The 17,900-nt window shown below is 40.8% G+C and overlaps 1 long non-coding RNA gene across 1 annotated transcript in view; it reads left to right on the top strand.

The window, feature by feature from the left end:
• Positions 1–17,344, top strand: part of LOC120237088 — a 65,097-nt gene extending 47,753 nt beyond the window's left edge. The window contains exons 3-4 of the long non-coding RNA XR_005529852.1: positions 4,328–4,398; positions 17,230–17,344. This is a non-coding gene — a long non-coding RNA (uncharacterized LOC120237088). The remainder of the gene's footprint in view (positions 1–4,327; positions 4,399–17,229) is intronic.
• Positions 17,345–17,900: the final 556 nt, after the last annotated feature.

The following is a 17,900-nucleotide window of genomic DNA, read 5'->3' as shown; positions in this document are numbered from 1 at the left end:
GAGGTCTACCATCTGGGGAAGCTAGGATTTAAACCCAGGTTCTCCTGATTCCAAGTCATTATCCTCACAATAGGGTATGCCGGTTATGTTCATTCATCAGTTCATTCATTTACTTAATTGACATTAATGCCACTTTCATCAACAAATTATTATAGGAAGACAAAAACAGTTGTAATGAAGTCTGTTAGAGACATTAAGGAGCGCTAGCATTTGAAGGATAAATAGAATCGTTTCAAGTAGTGGGAGTGGGAGTGTGAGCAGGGGCTGGGATGGCTTTTGGAAAATGGCTTTCCTAGCACATCGAACAATGAGAGAAAATGAATAGATATTCCATCTGAAATGAAGCACCCTGCCATAGCAAATAAGAAAAAAGAAACCAAGCCTTATGAGAAATGTTCTTTTCCTTGATTCAGTCCAAATCTACGGTCTTTCAGAAAGAAATCGTATGATGCACTATAATCTCCTTTGCAGAAAGGCACGTTAGTTTGGGGAGGGGGTAATTCATATTTTGTCTTAGAAATCTACAACCTCCTAAAGAGGTATTTCTTCATAAGACAGTGAGTCTAGACTTTAGGGAAGGTCATACATCTGGGGAATTATCAAAGCTGTCACCTGAATCTTCCTTCCGGAAGTTTCACTGGACACTTCTAGTAGGTGAAGCATACTAAATATCGGGGGCAGGCATTGTGGAAAGGGAGGAAGGGTGCTGAGGAGAATGACGTGGACAAGAGTCTCCTTTGTTATCTGGGAGCCTCTGGCATCACATTAGGGTGGCTATCTTACACTCAGCATGGCCACTCGGCTTGAGGGCAGGAGGCTAATGCTGTAGCACTCTGATGCCTACAGCCCCTGAGACATGACCTGCCTTTGAAGGTGTCGTTTCATCCAATGGCTAGTGGAGAGATGACTTTCACTTAGCGTGCTCATTTGCAGAGGCAGTGACTGACGCCTCATTCTAAAACAAACGTGTGAATGACAAACAAGGAGCCGACTCAGACAAAACCCATCTCCCAGGAGCCCTCCTGAACCTAACACAAACAATGAACTCAAGCACAAAACACATACACATTATCTTGTCAAATTCTGCTCTTTCTACCTCAGTTTCTCATGGTGACTGCAATCTTGATTCTTTCCTTCTCTGTGTCGGTTACCACTGTTTCTGAGACGCATAAGAAATAACAGTTGTTTCTGGTCTTTTTCCCCAGAATTCAGACATGTCCAAATATGAAATTACCATGATTTCTCCTCTTGCTCTCCTTACTTAGGCTCCCCCTCCTAACACAAAACCCAAATCATATCCAATGACCTGGGGACAGTTTATCTTAGTGTGTGTTGGGGAGGGGGGGTGTTACTGGCTACATTCCACTTCTCATTTGTGGCCCCATTTCCCATTTCTTCTTTGGTATATGACTGGGTTCTCCTTTCTTTTGCCTCTTTACTCTATTATTTTTATTTTGTTTTTAATGTTTTATTTATTTTTGAGACAGACAGAGAGAAAGAGAGACAGTATGATCAGGGGAGGGTCAGAAAGAGAGGGAGATACAGAATCTGAAGCAGGCTCCAGGCTCTGAGCTAGTTGTCAGCACAGAGCCTGATAACGGGGCTCGAACCCGTGAACAGTGAGATCATGACCTGGGCCAAAGTCAGACACTTAACCGACTGAGTCACCCAGGCGCCCCGTGCTATATTAGTTTTAAAAACAGAAGGTACATGACGATTCCTCCAAAGAGTCTCCAAACATGGTTTATTCTCTTTCAGAGAAATGGCTGAGGAAATACACCCACAGTTCCACTTTCTCTCAACTTGCAATGGAACACTTGTGGAAACCCATCAGATAACCCTGAAAGCCTACAGAGCACACCTCTGACCTTGTGTACCCCTTTATCTGTTCCTCTGTGGGTTCACCAATCCAGAAAGGAAGCCCTAGCATTGGCAAATGAAGCTATTTAAAGCTACACCACTAAATTGCAGATAAGGAGTAAGTTTCAGACACCTCTCTGGCTCTCATTTCCTTAGAGTCTACCAGACTGACATTGTATTTCTGGCGTGCTTAATAGCTCCTTCAAAGATTTTCATTATGCAGTTTCTTAATGCAACTGTAACGACAGCCACCTGAAGAATTTCCTCTCATGAGAGTAAAATACTGGTTTCCAGTTCTCCTTGCTTTCATTTGCTACTCAGGTGACCTTGAACAGGTCCTACTTCCTTTCTGGCCTCTGTACCCTCAGCTGGAAAAGAGGATTGTGGACTAGATGCTCTTGGGGGTTTGCCCAGCTTTAATCTTAGGACTACAGAATCAGGTGGGCTGATGATCACTGCTGATAGCCATTTGAGTGAGTCTTTTACCCTTCTATGAGAAAGCTAAAGAGTCTGAAAGGCTACGTGCTATGAGGATCATAAATTCCACAGGCTGGAATGACAGAGGCAAACAGTAATAGGTGGATAATGGGAGAAACTTGTGACTTAGAAGGAAAAGTAAGAGACCCATCCACGCTGGTCTGCGGATGCTCATCCACATCCAGAGACATCGTCTCTGCACAGACCAGTGTCTCAACCTCCTCCTCAATCCCTGTTTATATAGCAAGTAAGTCTTGGAAGTTATAGTAGCATTTTATTTTGCCCTACGATCTCCTTGCAACAGAGATTAATAATTTTCTATGCTCAGAGCAGACCTGAAAGATCTCACTCTTTCCTTTTGTTTTCTATTTCTTTTTCTTCTTCTTCTCGGTGGAATTCTCTGTCCCAGATCACTTTTTTCTTCTGCTTCCACTCTTTACCCTTTTCCTACTCTTCACATCTCAGGTAAGACATTTTGGTCAGGCGGCACCTTCTGCCAACTGCTTCTGTAGCTCTTAACATCTTCTCTATGTGCTCTGCCCCAGATATGTTACTGAAGAGACCTTGCAGTGGGAAGGCATGTGGCCTAAGATCCTTCTTACTGCTCCATTTAACTTGGTACTTGCTATCTCAAACAAGCCATTTCCCTTCTCTGTTTGTGCTTGCATTTTGCCTCAGATGAAATGGAGATAATAACACTTACCTTCTGCAGCCCACCAGGGTGTTATGAGGATTAATTAAAGTTCTTTGAAGATGACAAGTCTTGGGCAAAGTTATTATTAGCTAAGCAAAGTACCTGTTTTAATACCCAGGGTCTCTGGGAAGGTCAGACAAGCTCCCTTAAGGGCAGTGCTCTCTCTCATTTTTCCCATATTACTTTCTGTCGGCAACAGCACGCAGAGGACCTGGGGGTGTTCTTTGGAGAATGTGCTTTTTCAATGGGATTAAACTGCATAAATAATTGAAAAGTGCCAATGTGCCTGGAGAGTGCAGTGCACCTTCTCATTACTACCCCCCCCCCCTTCCCAGCCACCTTTGTGGAGCAATGATTCAGAGCCGTCAACAGTTTTCCGAGGTAAACACGGCCGTGCAGAGGCCGGTGCTAATTAATTCTGGGCATATACCTGCCATTTTGCTCACTCCAAAATATTTCACAATGTGGAATATACAAAAACAAAGAAAATTGGCTCATTGTTTCTCACTTCCATGATGGAAAACCTGAGGTACAAAGATAGGAATCCATTTCTTTACGGCCACAGAGGTGGGGGTGGAGGGTGGTGGTGGGAAAGACACAACCTTGATTCTTAGAGTCACAGATTTTTTTTTTTTTTTGAATGTGAGGATTCTACTAATTTAAAAGATAGCGTTTCAAAATTTAGAACTGTCCACCCCAGGCCTTAGTCGACTCTTTAGAGTAGTACCAGTTTGGTGATCAGACGGCCCAGGAACTAATGAAACTCAAAGTTTTCAAGTTTCTGGATGTTTCTCCCCTGCCTTCTCATTATGATGTTTAAAAAAACCTTACTTGGGGTGTCCATTGTAGTCTCCCTTTTGTAAAACCTGACGTCCTCTCTGCCAATCTCCTTAAAGCATGATGCTCACAATGTGTACCGAGTTCTTTAGATACAAACTGATGGGCATAGAGCAAAATGTAGTTTCTCTCTCCCTCGTCCCAGACACGATTTGCTCTTACATCAGATGCATCATACCTGATGACGCATATTATACTTAACATCCACTAACACTGCCGCATCTGTTTCGCCTCCGGCTAACGAAGGTTATTTTTCTTTATCCTTAACTGGTATAATTGATTTTTGACCTGGATGCAAGACTTCGCGTTGATGGGCTATTCATTTAGCATTCTGGTCCCAGCCTGTTTTTCTCAGCTTGATTAAATCTTTATCAACCCTGACTTTTCCTTGCGGTCTATAAGCTGACTCTCCCAGTGGTGGGAATGTTGATCCCTTTATTTCCTTTATTGCCTTTGCAGATGTCTGGTCTGCAGAGAAAGACACCTCAGGAAAAATAAAAGCAAGGCCAAAGCAAGAAGAAGGAGGGCTGGTAAGTAAGTAAGTGTGGAAAGGAGAGTGACAGTGGAGAGAAGGACAATTTAACATTGCTTAATTTCTTACCATACTTTTCTAAAGGCATCAGTGTTGCAAAATAAGAATTTAATTTCCCCCCGACCACGCAACAGGAACCTGACTAATAGGTGATGAATAAGTGCACATTTCTAATTTTGCAGCACTTTCTCAATGTGGTTGTAACTTATTTTCCCTGTGTCATTTCATCTCCATGCTTCCCATCAGGAATAGGGAAAGGGCCTTGCTAATTCAGGGCAAAACGTTTTTTAATGGAACTCATAGACGAACGCATACCTTCTTTTTTCCACTCCTGGCGGATGCAGAAGTTCCTCTATTATTTTCTGGGGATCTGCATTGTGGCATCAGATACCATCAAGCCATTCGTTTCCTGACTATTGAGCTTTCTTTGGCTATTAAAAGTTCACCCTTCTACCCTCTTTTGGAAATGAAGCTATTGGGATTGTCTTTCATTTCTATTTTTATTAAAAAAAATTTAATGCATTGCCATTTTACCCTCTTGCCTGCAATGATTGCATAAAGAACCAAACAGCAGCCAAGAAAAAGTCTTAAGTAATCCTTAGAGAAATAAGAGAAGTCATAATTGAATAATCTGCAACCGGCACTTATTATCTGGGTTACAGTCTCTCCTAGCGTACCTTCATTCCAGATGGGGGTATAAATAGACATGTGTTCTGGGAAAAGGAAGAATTGTAGCTGAGAGAAGACAAAGGAGAAGGTAGAGTGTCGCGTAAAAGCCAAAGCTTTAAAAAATTAAACTTGCAATAGCACGAAGATTGCCTTTTGAATTGTACAAGTGTGATTCTCTCTCTGAAATCCAGTTTAGGTTAATGGCCTGAGGAGGCCTTGGCTTCAGCCTCCCTGCAAATGTATGAATTAGGCTTGTGCAGTGCTTGCTGGAGGCTCTCGGCAGGTCTCCGAAAGAGGCATGGTGCCATTTCCCCTCCCCTTAAACCAACAATAATAATTTAGCAAGACAATTTAAAATCTATTAGCAATAATAATTGTAAACAGTGAAAATAGTGTGGAACATATTCAAATAATTCAAACAAGCAAGATAAGAGTACCAATCATCTTCTTGTTTCCCTTTCACTTGACTGTGGGTTCAGAAAGAAGGTGCCCATCAGAGTAATATGCAGGTGTCTGATGCAGGTTTCCATCAGAATAATACGACAATCAGAAGAGGGATAAATTAACTGAGCAGACTTCTCTGCCATCCTCCCTCCCAACTCTTTCCCCCTCCTTCCCTTTAGGATACATCCACACTGACTTTGCCACAAAATACCTCACAGCTGTTGATTCCTGCTGCCTTTAACTTCTGGGTGGCACTTTCATTTCCCAATTAGAGACCCAAGGAGCATTCTTCCGACAGTTGGAGCCTGATTAGAAGCCTGCAGCTGAGTGTGGGGAGAGGGGTAGGAGAGGTCCATCTTGGCTCGGACGCAACTCTTGGTTTCATAACTAGTTTGTGAGCCTGGACTCTTGCCTGGACCGTAAGCCTCATAAGAGTATATGGACATGAGGTCCTCTCATTGGCCCCTGAGGATGGTTTTTTTTTTCCACCTTAGGGACTTTCAGAAGGCTACTTGAGCCCTAGAGGGAGACAGGGAGACTGGAGGAAGTGACAGGGAAAGAGTGGGATAGGGCACAAAGGACTGCATGTCACAGGGACAACCTATGAGACCTTGAAACAGTCTGGATAATGGAAAGCTCATGACTTACATTGCACTGCGTGCTCCTGTGAGTCTCTCTCCATGGATGTCTGTAAAAATAAGAGAAGGGTGACAGAGAGACAGAGAGTGTCAACCAGGAAGATCAGTCCCCCTTTCAGCTCCTCTCCTTAAATGAAAAATATGTAAGTGTCAGGCACAGTTCAAAGCCATAACTGCCCTCCTTTGAGTCAGCGGAAGAATTCCCCTTCTCCATACGACATATTACCTTATTTCAGGTGCAATGGCCAGTACAGAAATGTCTTAGGGTGCATGAGAGCAAGTCTTATAGGCCTTCATGGTAAAAACAAACAAACAAATAAAATTTAAAAATAACAACAACAAAAGAAGAAGGAATTAAAAAGTTAAGTGTAAAAATAAGTTCCCCCAGGGCCACCTTGGTGGCTCCACTGGTTAAGTGTCCGACCTCAGTGCAGGTCATGACCTCATGGTTCATGTGTTAGAGCCCTATGTGGGCTCTGTGCTGACAGCCTGCTTCAGAATCTGTGTGTCTCCCTCTCTCTCTCTGCCCTCCTCTGCTCTCTCTCTCTCTCTTTCTCTCAGAAATAAATAAACATTTAAAAAACAGTTATCTTAGAAGTTTACAGTACTATTATACACTCCTAATTATTATTTTCTAATTTATCTGATCTTACCACATAAAAACATAGACAGGTCTTAACCTTCTTAAATAACATTATCCTCGTTACAGAGAAATATCCTAAATCTAAAGAGCATCGAAGAAGGTGGGAGTGGAAAAATGTCATGGGGCTATTTGTTTCTATTTTTTTAATATTTATTTTTGAGAGAGAGACACACACACAGAGTGTGAGCAGGGGAGGGGCAGAGAGAGAGGGAGACACAGAATTTGAAGTGGGCTCCAAGCTCTGCACTGTCAGCACAGAACCTGACTTGGGACTCAAACTCAGTAACTGTGAGATCATGACCTGAGCTGATGTCAGACACTTAACTGACTGAGCCACCCAGGAACCTCAGGGCTGTTTGTGATGAAATGTGCAATACCCAGGAGGCCTCCAAGTAATATCAGGGAGAAACCACCTTAGATAGAGAATATGGATTCAACTAATTATTGTTTTTTGTTCATGGTGTCGGGAAATTTGAATTATTGTTGGTGGACCTCCTTTGTACCCATGAATCAGTGACACCTGAGAAAATTCTAGTCATTCTTATCACATTCTATGTTATGACTATGAATAAAACATCTGCATAAGGAAATCATCATCAGCATCTTGAAGACAAGGAACAGAAGGACTTACAGACCATCACCTCAGGGATATACATAATCCCGAACTCTTATCCCAAACAGTGCCCAGATTGGGTTATGTTTTGGGACATGGTGCTTTTGTAAACACAGTGCCACCCCAAATTTTAAAGCAGTAAATTCAGAATCTCTTCCCTTTCTTTCTTTCTTTCTTTTTTTTTTTTGCCAAGAATAACTTCAATTAATATCAAAATAAATCTTAGAAATGATTATTATCTTTATGGTCCATTTGGCAACTTGTCTTGGCTTCAGTTTTATCATCCCATGATTGATCATGAGATTTGTCTATTTCCAATTTACCAAAGTGGAAATTGAGAGATAGCAATGGAAAGTGTAAGGTCCATACTTACATAAATAAGACAGGAGATAAGATGGAAATCATAATAACATGCTAATTCCCAAATGTTATCTTAGGCCTTCTCTTCAGTTCAGTATCTTTTTTTAGAGAAATCAAACCAAATTCCTCTAGAATAGTATAAACCTGGCAATGAAACGAATTGAAGCTGAATTTCTTCTTTTGTTGGGAGTAATAGCTATACCTCGGAGTGGGATCTGATCTGTATTAACCCGTTTTTCAGAAAAAATGAGTCTGTATGCCATCAAGAAAGGTGAAGAGGAATGCCCATGCTAATAATCTTGCACACCGCAGGACTGACCACATCAATCATGGTGTCTTACGAGAGACAATGATGAATGTCCCCAAAGCCTTTAAAGGAGAAAATCCTTTTGGGAATGGCAGTTCAGGATAATTGCACATAGAATTCGGAAAAGCACACACACAACTTGATGCACAAGAGGATTTGGCTGAAATCCAGAGACTCAGGACTGGAAAGCTAGACAGCTTGGCATTCTTTCCAAATCTCAAAAGCCAATTTTCAGTGGGCCAGTAAAAAGGCATTTTCTTTCTCTGAACTTGGGTTCCTCTAGGAAACAGGAAGAATTAAAAGCAGTGCTCTGAACCAACAAATCAATCCCATCAGTGGATTCAGTGAATTGTCACCAAATACACAGTTACCCAAGGACTTCCCTGGGCTCCACTATTTCAGGAGTTACCAAAGTAATTACTACAAGTTCTGCAATCAGTAACTCTTAGGTGATTGCTCTACTAACCACTTAAATATATACCTTAGTAAATATTTCTCCTGCTGCATGAAATATTCCATTTTTAAAGCCCACACCTATTGTTTCTTTTTAAATTGATTTACTCATTATCTCCTCTGAAAACTTCCCTCACACCCTCTATTTTTCTCAAGAGATATCATTTTTGCTATTCTCATTGCATACTGTCACATTTGCCATCATTGCTTTGTGATTTTATCCATCAATACAGTCACTCATTCCACAAGTACATATTGAATACTTAGAGTGTACTGGTTACTGTTATGGGCACTGGGATATAGCAGCGTATAAGACAGATAAGGGCACAGAACTCAGGGAATTTTCATTCCATGAGAAAGAAGATAGATAATAAGCATTTCACATGACTTACTACAGAAACTGTCCTTATCTGAATCTGCTTCCACAGTGACTGTACCTAAGAAGGGTATGATACATGCTGATCAAGCTAAATTTAGTTGTATATATAATTTCAGGTCACTTGAATCACCTGCATCCTTGATTTTGTGGCTCTGTCCTAGGAATATACCTGTTAGTCTTCCATTCACATCTCATCTGCACTCACACATCTTTTCTGCCTCCGTTGAGACCTGGTATCCTACTCTGCTCTGGTTATCAATCATGAATCTCATCTCAACCGGCAGTTACTGCTGCCACTCTGCACTGAGCTCTTCCCTGGACATTCTGTTTGGCCACTGAACACGCTGCTGCCTGTTGCCTTCGGCAGCTCACTGCCTTCCACTTGGCAGGAACTCCTGGCTGGCATGTTGTTAGTGAGCCCTGGGCTGCCTGTTGATGTCTATGGTCTGCTGTTCATATTGAGGAACATTTCCTGGGCTGTATTGTGTACTGGAAGCTCCCGTAAGGCTACCAAGATCACCACCAAGTGGACTAACACAGAGTGATCCCCCTGTGAGCTGTCCCTGTGAATATTTGGTGCCCGCTGCTCAGAGTGGCCTGCGACCGCCCATGGCTCTCACCATGGTTGCTTTGCAGCCATGATTGCTTACATTTCTTTTCTCAAGTTTGGAAACCACTTTCCTTCCTCTAGGCTTTGCCTTCCTACAGGGACTCTTTAGTAGGTTTGCTTGGGCCCTGAAGTGTACATTTTTCACATACACAGTTACCCATTCCCTCAGGCACACATGAAATACGAGAGGAGCTGAGTCTGGGTGGAATTTAGCAAAAGCCACCATGTTGTTATTTGAAACATTTCACCTCTTTATTCTCCTCTCTGGCTTCCAAGTACATCTCTTTGGCCTGATTTCATTGTCCCACGATGGATTTTCTGAGAGACCATGAAATTCCAGTGGGGACCCTCAATTTAACTAAGCACATACTTGCATCCCAAGTGTATGCACCATTCAGGAATGTCCTAGCTCCCATGTGAATCAATGGATGCATAGAGATAGTGGACAGGAATGGCATAAAAGATGTCACTTGATTCCACATGAGAGCACCAGCCCACCTGGGAACTCTGCTGCATGTTTACAAGAGGAGAATAAATTAGGCTTACAAATAGCTCTAAATGCTTCCCTAGAAATCATTCACAACATAGATTCTCTAATTATTCTTAGTGTATCCACCCTTTAATTCATCTTATTTTCTTACGATGACAGATCTTTGAAATAGGTATCATTTGCCTCAATTTTACCTTTGAGGTACTGAGTTTAATTCATATAAATAAAAGAGGTAGAGAATTCAAACTCTGATTCAAAAGCCAGTGCCAGTTCACATAGTCAGCCTGCAACATACATGTTAGAGATTATGACACCTGGCTCTGTCTCAATTAGAAAGACCCAGAAAAGCTAGTGAACCACTCTTCGACCTCTGTGAGTCTCCTAGGTCATTCTTAGATTAGCAAAGCCACCCTTCCCTCTGGGGATGGGGGAGGAAGCTTTAAGACCTAATCCTCGGTCCGGTCCTTCTTTTACTGCATCCAGTTCAGTGCTGGGGTAGTGCTAATATATCTTCCTTACCTTGTGCAGCTTTTCACTATTCCTCACATATTAGCTAGTCTCTTAAGAGTGTTCTCTTATCAGAATGTGGATCCCTGAAAGACAGAGGATGGTGATACTCTGCCCAAGAACTAGCCCTCTATCAGTGTCGATGAGCAACGTTAAATGGTCCACAGAGTTTTTAAAATGAAATTCCTGTCTCAGTTTCTCTATGCTCTGACTGGGTAAAGTAGATACCAAGGACCAGTGAAAGGCAAATGGGGACCGTGGAAACAATGGAAGAAAGTCTAAGAGTATACTAGTTTTAGGAGATTATCTCAGGATGGCCTGCTGTCTTCTAGGTATGCCATAGGGACATGGATGATATATTCTTGATCTTGTTTGTTGTCACCAAGTACAGATGGGAAACTATTCAAGAAAGTATAGAGCCTTGGTGTGGCCACTGTTTCCGCTTGCAGACACTGGGGATGCTGGCCACAGTATATTTCTTAAATATATTTTTGAGTTTCTTTCTTTATTTATTTTGAGACAGAGCGAGCAAGCATGAGTGGGGGAGGGACAGAGAGAGGAGGGAGATAGAGAATCCCAAGCAGGCTCTGAGCTCAATGTGGGGCTCAAACCCATGAACCATGAGATCATGAACTGAGCCAAAACCAAGAGTCGGAGGCTTAACCAACTGAGCCACCAAGGTGTCCCGTGGTCGGCAATATATTAAAGCATATTGCATAGCCTGAAGCTGCCTAATTATATATACCCAAATAGAAATACTATACATATAGAGCCCTAGACTATGACCCCTCTTACCTAATTAAGTAGGCAGGTGGATAAAAAGAAATGAAATTGAGAAGCCACAGATGTCTCTAATGTGGATTATCTGGTACCACCTCCATCAATAAAAGTTGGATTCTGACTGCTATGGGACAGGCCACTGCAAATCCAGCCCCTCCTAGAACTTTCAGTGTGCAATAACCTGAAAACTGCATCATCCTTCTTCATTCTTCCACTATCCATATCAGTGCCCCTCTGGAGGATTCATATATCTTGATAGGGTGAGTTATGACTATGTCATGGAAAGAGGGATGAGTATTTTCAAAGCTCTGAAGTCCCAGATCAAATCCACAGGGCTGGATGCCATCAGGTGATTTGATCCACACAGCTCTACAGGGAATGAAAGGGGATTTATGTTATTTCTTTTAAAAATGGCAGTGTAGTGTTCCCTCATTAAAGTATGTTTTCTTTTCATTTTATGGACAGTTCTGAGTTTGTCTGTACCCTATGGAAGGGACTCCAGGTTTGGATGTCCCTTATCGTCTAGCTTTATGCTTGCTCGGACCTCACCTCAAAATGCTGGCTTGTTTTTTGAATCCAGCTACCTACCTAATGCATTAACAAACAGTGAATCCATAACTGTGTCAGAGGCCCAAAGGGATGGATGTCCTTGCAGCATGTGAATTACTCTGGAGGCCTCTGTCATTCCTCCGGGTTAAGTTCTTTTTCTAATTTATTTAAAATTTGTTAATGTTTATTTATTTTTGAGAGTCAGAGAAAGAACATGAGCAGGGGAGGAGCAGATAGAAAGGGATACACAGAATCCAAAGCAGGCTCCAGGCTCTGAGCTGTCAGCGCAGAGCCCGACGCGGGGCTCAAACTCATGAGCACCAGATCATGACCTGAGCAGAAGTCAGAATCTTAACTCACTAAGCCGCCCAAGTGCCCCCCCAGGGTTAAGTCCTAAAGCCAGTAAAGACAATGTGGACTGAATGCCTGCAAATGACTTCATAAAAGTAAAGAAAAAATAAACAATGTATCTGTATACTATTAGGATATCAAGTCTTGTTTGATCGTTTGAAGGTTCACAGCTGACTTTTCAGGATAAAACTCAGACCAACCTTGGAAAATGATCTGTCTCTTTTGCTTTAGGAAGGGCCTTCTAGCTTGACGGCAGTGGGCAGAAGAGGCCTGCCCTGTTTTGTAGTCTTTCTCTTGCTATATCTTCTGGGCATTCCTTGTAACTGCCTGTTATTTGTGATGAGTTTGGTTCACTCGGCAGAGGCTGTGTCTCTTTACAACATGACTAAGAAGAGCAAGGTAGAGGATGAGGAGTACATTGCAAAGGAAACCTGGCCCCTGGAAACAGTCTCCACCAGGGATATTTCTGGGTTTCATGGGCCCTAAAATTCACAAAATTTGAAGTAACCTATTAAAGAAAAGCAATACAAAATTGCAGATGCAAAATTAGAAACAACATTTTGGAAGGCACCTAGTAAGGTGAATGTTTGTGTGTGTGTTTTATTTTGTTTCTGGTTTTTGTTTTGTAAATAATCTCTGTGCCCTACGTAGGGCTTGAACTCAAAATTCTGAGATTAGGAGTCACATGATCTCCCAGCTGAGCCAGCCAAGTGCCCCGAAGGGACTGGTCTTGACAAACCAATCTCATTAGCTTCATGGTAAATCTACCTCTAGTGTTTGCCTTAACTCCTGGCATAAAACTGTACATACCAATTATTACTTTGGTGCTTCTTTTTTTAAAAATTTTTTAACGTTTATTTATTTCTGAGAGACAGAGAGAGATAGAGCATGGTTGGGGTAGGGGCAGAGAGAGAGGAAGACACAGAATCCGAAGCAGGCTCCAGCCTCTGAGCTGTCAGCACAGAGCCCTACACGGGGCTTGAACCCACAGACCGCAAGATCATGACCTGAGCCAAAGTCAGACACTTATCCGACTGAGCCACCCAGGTGTCTCTACTTTGGTGTTTCTTGACTTGTTATATGAAACATAATATCATATAATATATAATATTTATGGCAGCTCCTCAACACATTGTAGATGTGTACAGGCCTTCAACCTGGTTAAATGGTAAAGTGGCTCTGAGGCCATTTAATTACACTTGACTCAGCAGTCAGAAACCAAAACAAATCTAGCAAAACAAAACAACACTACATAGCACCTAAGTGCAACTTCTAACTGCCAGTGTCCAATGCTCGCCACTTCCTGCTGTATTCAATTAATATCCGCTGAATATTTTCTCTGCCCCCTCATTCTTCCTCCAGTGGATCTTTTTATTTATTTTTTATTTTCTATTTTTTTATCCTCTGTATTTTATTTATTTTTTTATCCTCTGTATTTTATTTTTTTTTATTTTTTTATCCTCTGTATTTTATTCTATTTTATTTTATTTTTAATTTTTTTATCCTCTGTATTTTATTTTTATTTTTTTATCCTCTGTATTTTATTTTATTTTATTTTTTTATTTTTTTATCCTCTGTATTTTATTTTATTTTTTTTATCCTCTGTATTTTTTTTTTTACAAATAGTTTATTGTCAAATTAGTTTCCACATAATACTCAGTGCTCATCCCCACAAGTGCCCTCCTCCATGCCCATCCCTCCTCCCCCCAACATCCATCAGTCCTCAGTTTTTGTCAGCATTCAAGAGTCTCTCATGGTTTGCCTCTCTCCCTTTCCCCCACCATTTCTGCCCTTCTTCTCCCCCTTGTTCCTCCGTCAAGTTCCTCCTAATCCTCCTATACGTGCAAACATATGATATTTGTCCTTCTCTGCCTGACTTATTTCGCTCAGCATAACACCCTCAAGGTCCATCCATGTTGCTACACATCCAGTGGATCTTTTTAAATAGCCAGTCTTCTCTCTAGCAAAGCTGTTTTCCTTAAAGTCTGATAAGCACATGTGGCTTGGGCCCATACGTACTTTCCTGCCTTTTCTGATATGGGAGAATCTCCTCTTTTCTCTTTCAACATCTTTCGGTGGTACTTTGCAGTGGTTCTCTGCATGTAGTCCATAGACCCAGGAGTCCCTGGGACCCTACCAGAGGTTAACACCAAAATATCTGCATTGTCACTGTGCTGACATTTGTACTAATTACTCGAAAGCTGTGATAGATAAAACTTGGAATGAGGGCAGCATGGCTGATCACTGCTGTCAACGGCCAGGCACTTAGAATAAAAGGAAAGGAATGGAGAAAAGGAGATTCCACATTAAGACTGTCTTATTGCTGTTACTAAATATTGACCTCTGAGTACTCATTTTTTTATTATCCCCTGTTACTAAATGGGATGAATGCATAAGACACTTTAGAGGTTATTAGGGGATGGATAGATAGATGATAGATAGATAGATAGGCAGACAAATGGAATTCAGGCAGGCATGAGAGGGCCCACACCCAAGTAGAAGCTTTAAGAAACATAATGATACATAGAATATGTGAAGGAATAAACTATAAAAGCTATTAGAACTAATGAAGGAGTTCGAGAATGCTCTAGATTATATAAGCTCAGTATGCAAAGACTGTATTTCTCTACATTGGGAGTCTCTACATTGGCAGTGATATGAACATTGTGAAAATAAAATTTGGGGGGGGGAACTATACTTGAAATACCATCAAAAATAACAAAATAGTTTGGTATATATTTAATAAAAGTGTGAGACTTATACCCTGAAATCGACATTTTAAGCAATAAATAAATAAAATGTAAATAAATGAAAAGCTCTCCAATGGTCCTTGATCAAAGACTTCATACTGTCAAGATATCATTACTACTCAAATTTATTTCTATATTCAACACAATGCTTACCAAAATCCAAGCTTGGTTTTTTTGTGGAAATCAATGAGCCAATTCTAAAATCCTTATGGAAAAGCAAGGAACTCAGAATGACCTAAAACAATCTGAAAAAGAAAAGAAGCAAGTTGTAGGATTCTCACTTTGTGAATGAAACCAAGTTAGTTAGTCATGAAACCATGAAAACTTGGTTTCTTACATGCAGCTAAACTAAAAGCACAATAGGCCAACCAATCAACTGTATGATGTCGAAATTAAAAATTAGTAAAAAAAAAAATCCAGAAAGTGAGTAGACAACCCACAGTTAAAAGAAAATATTTGAAAACTATGTATCTGATAAGAGATTTGCTTCTGGAATATATAAAGAACTCTTATAGCTCATAAAGAAAAGAACAAATGGCCATGCAAAATAATGTAAAGAAGACTTGACATTCCTCTAAGAAATTTTTTAAAAAGCTAATAAACATCTGAAAGATGTTCAAATCATTAGGCACCGAGGAAATGTAAATCAAAATCATGTGATAACATTTTATGCCCACCAGGGTGACTATAATAAAAAAGATAGATCATGTATGTCAACTATACTTCAATTAAAGAAAAAAAAATCTGACCATAAAAAGTGTTCACAAGAATGTAGAGAAACTGGAATGTCTATATGTTAGTAATGGAATTGTAAAATTGTGTAGCCACTTTAGAAAGAATTTTGCAATTCTTTAAAATGTTAAACAGAGTTTTCTTTAAAATGTTAAACAGAGTTACCATATAACCCAGTAATCCCATATCTAGTTATATACCCAGGAGAAATAAAAGTATAGATCTACCCAAAAACATGGGTACAAGTTTTCACAGCAGGCTGAGTCATAATAGTAGCAAAGTGGACATAAGCCAACTGTCTATCAATTGATGAATGATTAAGTAAAATGTGATATATGCATTGGATAACATACTATAAAACTGGAATGGAGTGCTGATATGTGCTACAACATGGATGGACCTTGAAAACACGTTAAGTGAAAGACACCAGATGCGAAAGACCATTTGTAACACGGTTCTGTTTATACAAAATGTCCAGAATGGTCAGATGGGTAAAGTCAGAAAGTGGATTGTCTACATCAGGGCTGGGGTGAGGAGAATGGATGGTGCCTGCTGATGGAGACAGGGTTTCTTTCTAGGAGGGTGAAAATGTTCAAAACTTAGATTACAGTTGCACAGCCCTGAGAATATGCTAACACATACTACAGTGTACAATTTAAGAAGGTAAATTGTATGGTATATGGATTATATTTCAATGAAGCTATTAAAAAAAAGGAGCGCTGAGATGTTCTGGCAGATCACTGCTTTAAAATCCTGGGTGTCCCATTCTCTTTTGGCTGCCTGTACTTCTCTTGAGTACGTGTCTCCCTGCGTATCTACAGTGTGTAGAGAAATCTACACTATTTATCATTCAATCATATGTTCATTTAACAGTTACCAAGTATCTATTACATGCTAAGTGCTGCTCTACCCATGGGACTGAGACCAACAGTGTATAATAAATACAAAATTAAATAATCCCAATCCCTATTCTCACTAAACCTATAATGTACTGAGGAGAAGGGGGTTGTAAAGTTCCATAGTCATATATATGTATATATATGTATACATATATATATATATATTTTAATGTTTATTTATTTTTGAAAGAGAGAAGTAGACTGAAAGCAGAGGGAGGGGCAAAGAGAGAGGGAGATACAGAATCAGAAGCAGGCTCCAGGCCCTGAGCTGTCAGCACAGAGCCCGACATGAGGCTCAAACCCACAAACTGCGAGATCATGACCTGAGCTGAAGGTCCGACCTGAGCTTGGACGCTTAACCGACTGAGCCACCCAGGTGCCCCATATATATATTTTTTTTTGCCTTCATTCACTATTTCCCTTTTGTTTTTCCCAAATGTAGAAGTCATTGACTACCTAATTTATACCTATGGACATGACACTTTGCCTAGTACTGAGCACTCTGTACACTAAAAAAAGAAAAAAAGCCTGCTGACTAGTTGGTAAGAATCATGAACATATTCTGAATGATATCAATTTCTAAAGAAGAGTAGGAAGTATTTCAGTTACGTGTGCATTTGCTTCAGAATTGGTAATATTGGAAAACAAAAAACAGGGAGGACCTCCTTCATTGGGCTCTGGAGACATTTCAACGTGGGATGAGCAGTGTCCTTGCGGTGACCTCCATGGATCATGTAGCAACTGCCATCACTGGGGTTCTGAACATCCCACTCACAGTAAGTGTTCTCTAGGGTTCCATTTCCTCAAAGCTCTTTGCACCCCATCCTAAACAGTAATCAAAAAGTGACCCTGTAAATCTCAGGCTTCCCGCATTATTGTGCATATCCTGATTCCCTGGGCGAGACTCCTGGGATTTGCCTCTCTCCATTCAGGCTATAAAACTGTAAAGATTTGAGCTAATTGAGTTGCATCTTTTGCTGGTGCTAGGATCTCCAGTAGGTTTCCTGATCACTGAGCCCGATACCTCAGGGGCAGAACTGGGGACCGCACATTTGATCTAACATGCCAAAGAGAAACTGGTATTAGAGTGCCTGAAATATTTGCATTCACCAAATACAGGATGCAATTAACTTGCAATTTTGCAAGTCTTTTTTAAATTATTATTCTTTCTAAATGAGGTAAGCAGAAAGGATGTCTGAACTATTGGGATGGGGTCTAAGTAGAGAAGTGGGGGTGGTTATGGAGATGTAATCATACCCCTGGCGTGAAGTCTAAGCGTATAACCAATGCCTGCGAAGCCCCAGGGAGGTGGCTGTCTCATTATAA

Source organism: Hyaena hyaena, unplaced genomic scaffold (genome assembly GCF_003009895.1).
Source record: "Hyaena hyaena isolate Hyena2069 unplaced genomic scaffold, ASM300989v1 scaffold_171, whole genome shotgun sequence".
Classification (NCBI taxonomy): Eukaryota; Metazoa; Chordata; class Mammalia; order Carnivora; family Hyaenidae; genus Hyaena; species Hyaena hyaena.
The sequence above is the reverse complement of the archived record's forward strand: the minus strand, read 5'-3'. Positions and strand labels throughout refer to the sequence as shown.